Source organism: Canis lupus, chromosome 22 (assembly GCF_048164855.1).
Source record: "Canis lupus baileyi chromosome 22, mCanLup2.hap1, whole genome shotgun sequence".
Classification (NCBI taxonomy): Eukaryota; Metazoa; Chordata; class Mammalia; order Carnivora; family Canidae; genus Canis; species Canis lupus.
The window spans coordinates 6,935,950-6,942,629 of record NC_132859.1 but is presented as its reverse complement, the minus strand read 5'-3'; the positions used below and the strand labels follow the sequence as shown (position 1 = coordinate 6,942,629).

Sequence of the window (6,680 nt, the reverse complement as noted above, 5' to 3'; positions counted from 1 at the left end):
ACAGGACTCGATCCTGGGTCTCCAGGATCACGCCCTAGGCCGAAGGTGGCGCTAAACCGCTGAGCCACCCGGGCTGCCCAGAATTTGATTTCTGACCCCCTGATCTAGTGAACTGTAATCTCGAAACTCCTAGTCCTCCCCACCAATTGATAGATCCAGTGGTCTTTCTCCAGTTATCTTCTCCCCACCTTTCTACAACATTTGAAAATACTAACTATTCCTCTTTCAATAAAACTGACTTATATGCATATCTTTTGAAGAAACTATTAGAAATTGTTTTTTTTTTTTTAAGATTTACTTATTTATTTGAGACAAAGAGAGAGTGAAGAGAGGGGCAGAGGGAGAGGAAGACAATCTCAAGCAGATTCCCATCTGGGCACAGAGCCAGACATAGGGCTCAACCTCACAACCCTGAGATCGTGACCTGAGTCAAAACCAAGAGCTGGACCCAACCAACTGAGCTACTGAGGCACCCCAAGAAATTATTTTCTTTTTTAAAAATACTTTATTTACTTATTTATGAGAGACACATAAGGGAGAGGCAGAGACCCAGGCAGAGCGAGAAGCAGGCTCCCTGCAGGGAACCCGACGTGAGACTCGATCCCGGGACCCCAGGATCACATCCTGAGCCAAAGACAGATGCTCAACCACTGAGCCATCCAGGTGTCCCTAGAAGTTCTTCTTCTAATCAAGTGACCAAGCTACTGAATCTCAAGGTCTCAACAGATGTTGCATCTTATTATTTGCGTGGAAGAAAAAGACTTTCTATTTATTTTTAATAAATAGCAGTTTTGTTTCTCTAGAGGTTTCAATTTCCCAAACAGTCACGACAGACAGTTTCACATGGTGGCTAGTACTTTCAGGAAATTCTGTCAGAAGAATCCTCATTTCTAGAGGAACATTTCTAGGCCATTTCTTGGCCATCTCTCACCAGGAGTCCATCCATCGGGACTTCTTTGTGGGGCTGGCCAAGGAGTCCTGCTTTGGCTGCTAGGGTTTCATTCCACTGGATACGATTTTCCTGAAATCTCCTGAATATCCTTTGTGTCATTCGAAAATATTTCTGGAAGCAATGTTCTAAGAACAGGTGTTCTCTTCAGGTTTTATTTCTTTTGTTGTGAAGCCTTTAACACAGTCCAAAACGCCAGTTTCTCTAAGCTTATTGGAGGTTCCAAGAAATTCCTCCAAATGTTTTATCTGGCCAGATTCTGGTAAGTGTGCAACCACATGCTTTTGGTATGTTTATTAGTCACCTTTTCTGATGCTTGGGTTTGCTTTTTGTTCTGGAAAAGTAGTTGTCCAACCATTGCTCAGATGTCTCTAGTGAGGCCTGATTTCTTATTTAAGCACAGGCTCTTGCATCTGATACCAGTGGGAGGCTGGAGGGCTGTGCTTCCAGTCGAGTCTGGGGGTGGAGGGTCAGAGTCAGAGCAGGTGCCACAGCTGCTGCTCGGAAGAGCTGCCCTATATTTAAATCAACAACAAGGAGGCATAACTTATACTCAATAAAATGTACCCATTTTAAGCATGGAGTTTGTTGAGTTTTGACAAGCGTATATATTCATAACCACCACCACAATTAAGCTGTAGAACATTTCCATCATTCCAAAAGATCCCAAGGCAACCACAGGAATTTCATAGAAACATAATCAGTTGAACGGATAAAGAAGATGTGGTCTATGTATATAATGGAATATTCCTCAGCCATTGGAAACAACAAATACCCACCATTTGCTTTGACGTGAGTGGAACTGGAGGGGATTATGTTGAGTGAAATAAGTCAATGGGAAAAGGACAAACATTATATGGTCTCATTCATTTGGGGAATATAAAAAATAGTGAAAGGGAATAAAGGGGAAAGGAGAAAAAATGAGTGGGAAATATCAGGGAGGAAGACAGAACATGAGAGACTCCTAACTCTGGGAAATGAACTAGGGGTGGTAGCAGGGGAGGTGGGTGGGGGGTGGGGGTGACTGGGTGACGGGCACCGAGAGGGGCACTTGATGGGATGAGCACTGGGTGTTATGCTATATGTTGGCAAATTGAACACCAACAAAAAATAAATTTATAAAAAAATAAAATATTAAAATTTTAAAATTTTTAAAAATTAAAAAAAAAATTATCAGTCATACAGTAGACATTCTCTTGTGTCAACTTCTTTTGCCCAACATGATGTCCTTGAGATTTATCCACGTTGGTGGATGGATCAAGTTTGTTCCCTTTTACTGTTGAGTAGTATTCCATTGAATTGAGGGACCATAATTTCTTTTTCTATGTATCTCCTGATGGACATTTAGGTTGTTTCCGGGTTTTAGCTGTTATGAACAAAGCTTCCGTGAACACTAACATACAAATATTTGGGTGGGCGTATGTTATCATTTTTGGGGGGGAATAAATATTTAGGAGTGGAAGTGCTGCATTATATACTATGTACATGTTCAAGAAACTGCCAAGCTGTTTTTCCAAACTGGTTGCATTCTCCATAGCAGTATATAAGAGTTCTAGTTTCCCCATTGTTTATCTTGAACGTTAGCCACTGTAGTGGATGTGTACGTGTGTCTCATGGTGATTCTAATCTGCATTCTCTAGTGATTGATCACATTGAGGATCTTTTTTGTGCTTATTTTCCATTCCTATGTCTTACATCTTTTGGGAAGTATCTATTCAAATATTTTACACACTCCTTTTCTTTCTAAGATTTTATTTATTTAGAAAACCACTGATCAAGAGGATACCATATGAGTTGAAGGAGTCCCTACTCTGCTGCAGCAGGATTACCTACATATTTATGAGATAATTTTATTTTTTAATTAAATAATTTTTTAAAGATTTTATTTATTCATGAGAAACACAGAGAGAGAGGCAGAGACATAGGCAGAGGGAGAAGCAGGTTCCCCAAGGGGAGCCCGATGTGGGACACAATCCTAGGGCCCTGGGGTCACCCCCTGAGCCAAAGGCAGACACTCAACCACTGAGCCACCCAGGTGCCCCAGATATTTTACACACTTCTAACATTTTCTTAATATTAAGTTGTAAGGATTCTTTATATATATTGGATACCAGTTCTTTGTCAGATATATTTATTACAAATATCTTCTTCCAATGTGTGAGCTTCCTTCTGATTTACTTAACATCTTAACAGAAATTTTTAATGACGAGGCCCAATTTATCAGTTTTTCCATTTATGATTTGTATTTTGTGTGTCCTAGCCAATACATTTTTGCCTATGCCAAGAGCGAGAAGATGTTCTCCTGAAAAACTGCCTTACACTTGAGCTCACTGCTCCTTCCCTTGGTTATATTCTAACTTACTTCCTTGTAGTCTACTTGTTTTCAGATTCCTTTTCTTTCTATTGCCTTACCAAGGACTTTGCTAAGCTTTCTCTCCCTTTGATTATCAAATAATGTTTATTCATCAAATTTAGAAAACAAAGGAATCACATCAATAATAGCACCAATTTTCAGTGTAAGACCTACCACGTGCTAGCCATATGATCGTGGAACATGATGGTTAGAAGAGCAAGCCTGAAGTCAGTCAGTCGGGGCTGGAATTCTATTTCTACCACCTTTTACTTGCATGGTCTTGGATAGTGTTTCACTTGGTCAAAATTTACAAGATCCAATAGCAGTTTGGTAGGGTTCTTGGGAGCAAAGGATACAGAGCTAAAGCATCAGGAAAAGGTGTGCATCTTTGAAATTCAAAGGTATCGGGCAAAGGCTTCCAAAGCTCTTCCTCATCTAAGAACACGCAGGATGTGCTTTCCCTCTGGTGGAGAAGCATAGGGAATGTCTCTGCCCCAGGACACCTCTTGGAGTCTCAGGGTCCAAGGCCTTTAAGTGGAGGCTTATAGCATAAGCAGATACCACCGTACAACCTGCAGTGGCAACCAAAACTCAGGACCAAACAATGAAACCAGGTGCACATCCTCAGTCTTGACACTAATTCAAAACAACCTGACAAGCCAGGGGGACATGGGTCATTGCTCAGGGTGTATATAGCAAAATCACGAATCACCAACACCAGGAACTCTCCAAGGGCCACGTTCCCAGAAGTTGGCCAAGGGTGAATCATGAGCCCTTAGGGACAATGAGGAGCAAGCACCATATCTGCTGTGTTCATTCACTCTTTCTTCACAAATCATCTCCCTGAAGCCTTACCTTTCCTTATCTGTAAAATGGGAAAATAAACATAATTCCTTCATAAGGTTGTTAGAATTAAATGAGATTATATACATAAAGCTTTCAGCATTAACTGTTGGTACATAGTTATTGCTCAATAACTACTGGCTATTAATATTAAGCATTTTGATCCTCTCTCATGTAAGGATAACAGTATCTGTTTTGTTGGGAGGCCATGAGAACCAAACACAGGTCTAGTAGATAGTTTAACACAGGGCTTGGCTTTTAAATCCGTACTAACCTTGGTGCCCCCAATAACCCCATTATCCAGAAGAAACCGTGATTAACATGTTGTCATATATGCCTTCCACTCACCTTATTAACAACTAATTTACACTGCTTTTTCAATAAAGCAGTGAAAAAATTAACACCTTTTTCAAAGCAGACACACAGAATTGTCTCCTAAATGGATGATGACAGCAGGATCTGTGGCAACTCCCATGTCTGAAGCGCCCAGGAGGCCACAGCAAATGCTGGAAGGTATACAGCTGTTGTAGCTGCATAAAGCAGGACCATCAGTCAGCATCCCCTCCTCCCTGAGGCCAGGCAACGCTGTGTGCTTCTAAGATTAGGATTTGTGAACATGTGCCCCCTTAACTTCCACTCTTTCATCCAACAAATCATTCTTGTCTTCTGTGGTGCAAACAGGACTCTAGGCACTCTGGAACAAGATCCACAGAGCCCCTACCTGGTGTCTCCTGCTTCTCCCTTATTTCATGTGAGTACACTCATTTTAAATTAAGTGCCTTTTTATTACTCATGGTATTTTAGGAATTTGCCACTCTGGATAAAGCTGGAAATGAATGCATGACTCTGGTCTTTTCCTTCATAGGTTTTCTCTGACATAGTTGAGGTCCTACTGTATTCCACATTTTGTAATTTTCCCCCCACCATACTCAGGCCCCAAAAGAAGCCATTTTCCACGTCATTAAAATTCTTTCATAGGGGCACCTGGGTGGTTCAGTGGTTGAGCATCTGCTTTTAGCTCAGGTCATGATCCCAGAGTCATGGGATCAAGTCCCACATCGGGCTCCCTTCATGGAGCCTGCTTCTCCCTCTACCTGTGTCTCTGCCTCTCTCTGTGTGTCTCTCATGAATAAATAAAATCTTTAAAAAATTAATTAACTAAAAAATAAAATTATCTCATAAATGTGTAAGTAATTCTGCTGCAACAGAGTAGGGACTCCTTGAAGGATACCATATGAATGGTATCCTCTCGATCAGTGGTTTTCTAGCTTTTTGGACCACAAGCCATTGGGAGAAGTACATTATACATTGTGACCCTGTACACACACACACCTGAAAAGAAGTTGCATGAAACAGTACTTACCTTTACTGCATGCTATGCACTCTGAAATGTTCTTTTTTATTCCATTTAATGTCTTTTTTTCAAAAACTATTGGTCTAATGTACCAGTGGTTACTGCTATCGATGTTCTTGGTGTTCCAAAGTTGGATAAACGAGGGCTGATACTTCTCTTCCTCCTCTTTCATCTCACAGTCCATCTGTCTCAGTTGGTTTTCCCTCAAAGTAGAGCCTGGGGTAAGGGTTGGGATGCAGGTTATTTATTTAGGAAGTGACTTCCAGTAAGAGTACAGAACTGAGAAGGAAAAGGAAAAACAAGGCGTATTATAGATTTCTTATTGCTCTGGGCAACCAGAGCTCAGTCTCACTGGAGAACCTCTGGGGTTTCTTCAAAGGATGGGAGGCTGGGACATTTATCTACCAACTTCCATCCTTCATGGGTTGAGCAGGTCCAAAGCACCTCCCCACCTTGCTGCAGAAAAATGGAGAGAAACAGTTGGGTACCTGCATGTGGGTGTCATGACATAGAGGCCTCCATGTAGCCTCTGTAGAACGTGAGTGAGCCGGGAGTATGTGACGCAGAGCAAAAGAGCCAGCTGCTGCTTCCTCGGAGCACGAATGTTCTCCATCCAGCCCTTTATGTCCTCCTCCCACCCAAGTCGCCCGTCTCAGCATCTTGCTGCCGTGACAGACAGACAGAACCCAAAGAAATGACTCTTCAAGGCTTAGCTCTTGACACAGAAACGTAACAGGAAAACATTCTGTCTTTCTCAACAAGACAGTTTTCTTGCTGTGGACTCAGACAAAAATCTAATTTCGGTTGAAGCTAGAAATATCTTCTAGATCAGGGGTACAGATGCCCATCACTGCTTCCGTGGCAGGGGGATCTAGAGACATGAAAATAACTCTAAACCAAGTTCCAGAATGTTCTTTTTCTTGCTATAATCATGATCTGTAAGTCTGCGTAATATAGGATGGATATACTGTCATTTATTTAATTATAAGCTTTCCTAATGTTGGACATTTGGTATGTTTTCATTCTTTCAGTATCAAAGATAGTTGTAGCAAACATCATTGAGCATAATCCCTTTTCTGAGTCTAATATTATTATACCAAGAGAGGTCAAAGTAGAAACAGAGAGTAAGAGCATGGAAACTATAAAAGCTTTTGACCCGTGTCGACCCATTGCTTTCCAAA

The 6,680-nt window shown here is 41.3% G+C and overlaps 1 pseudogene; it reads right to left on the bottom strand.

The window, feature by feature from the left end:
• Nucleotides 1–543: 543 nt before the first annotated feature.
• LOC140613720 (mitochondrial import inner membrane translocase subunit Tim9 pseudogene) lies at nt 544–2,244 on the bottom strand (annotated as a pseudogene).
• Nucleotides 2,245–6,680: the final 4,436 nt, after the last annotated feature.